This window comes from Kryptolebias marmoratus, linkage group LG2 (assembly GCF_001649575.2).
Source record: "Kryptolebias marmoratus isolate JLee-2015 linkage group LG2, ASM164957v2, whole genome shotgun sequence".
NCBI lineage: Eukaryota > Metazoa > Chordata > Actinopteri > Cyprinodontiformes > Rivulidae > Kryptolebias > Kryptolebias marmoratus.
Genome location: NC_051431.1, coordinates 31,729,238 through 31,730,814, shown reverse-complemented (window position 1 = coordinate 31,730,814; position 1,577 = coordinate 31,729,238).

The window sequence follows — 1,577 nt, the reverse complement described above, 5'->3', positions numbered from 1 at the left end:
GTCTCCCTTCAGCCTTGCTGCTGTTGAGAAGCCCCTGGATCCCTGGTTTTGCTCCCATCATTGGCTCGGCCACGCTTCGGGCCTCCTCCTACGTACCACCCAGCTGGACCTCGACCCCAGCAGTCACCTGTCTTCTGTCCACCCTCTGACCATCTACCTCCAAAGGCTACTGATTAAACAGGAATCAGGATAAAACAGACAGAAGCTCTGGCCGCTGATGAAGCAAAGTTCTGTAAGTTAATGTTTGTTCATCAGGAAACAGCTGAGACAGAAACAAAGCTGGCTCCGCCTGTCAGCACAACCAGCTTTAGTCAGACCCTCCAGGATTTTGCGATGTTGCGATCGCAACTATTAACGCAAAATCAAGCAAACCCCATGAAATCGCAACTTTTTGCAACTTTGTCCAAAACACTGCAACTTTCCCGCAACTTTAACACCAAATAACTCACGAAGAAGAGATGACGTCACATCCTGTTAACATCAGAATGGCGGGAGCGTGCAGGAGCAGCGACCGAAGCCAAAATGTGCGCTAATGCTTCACATTTGCCCACAAAGATTTCAGCAAAGTACCGCAAAACACCGCAGTGAAGTTAGTTTTAAGTTGGATATTCGCACTCCGCGGAGTTAGCGGCGTCTAGCTCACGGTTGACCCGAAACAGGAAAGCTAATGTCGGCCAGCCGTTACTAAGTGAACCACCGCACGTGAGAGAAGGGGCCGGCAGAGATCACAAAAAATGCCCGTGAAATACTGGAGGGACTGTTTAGCTCCACTTTAAGGAACCTAATGGGACCAAAACTGACTTAACAGACAAAAGTTTTTACAAACAGTATTACAAATTTTAGAATAAGGTTAATGAAACGGATCTGAAAAAAAGATTGCTTGACCCTGAAATCTTCAAGAATTCAGATTTTGTGTACTCTTCATAAACTACTAATAAATTTTCTGAATAATAAAATCCTTGTAAACTTTATGTAAACTTTATTTTACCAGGTAAAGTCCCGCTGAGATTAAGGACATATTTGTTGTTATATGAACATATCCAATGCATATAAATAGTCAATTAGTGTAAATGAAAAGATGTGAAATTACGGGTGGCTTTTGGATTTTTCCTTACAAAGGTGCACAGTAAAAATGCCAGTGTTGAATTAACACCCACAGTGTTAATTTTAACACCGAAAAAGTGTGTATATGTGTCCAAGTCAGCTGGTGTTAAAGTAACACTTTTGAAAGTGTTAAAAGGTTGACACCCATTTTATTGTTAAATTAACACCAGACATTGTTAATATTCAACAACACCGAGTGTCATATTAACATTACAACGGTGTTGGTGTTAAAATATAATGTTAAAAGTAACACCAGTGTAGTGTTGATAATAAAATATAATGGTGTTAAAAAGGTAAATAATTGACACCACAAGGTGTAAATATCAACCAAATCCAGAGGAGAAAAGAATATTCAAAACAATACACAGAAATGGAAAGTTCAACTTTTATTAAACCCATTTCAGAATTACAGACCTCCAATGCACAGCTTATACAAAACAGTAGCGGGGCACAATATATGTTCTTTCGTCATT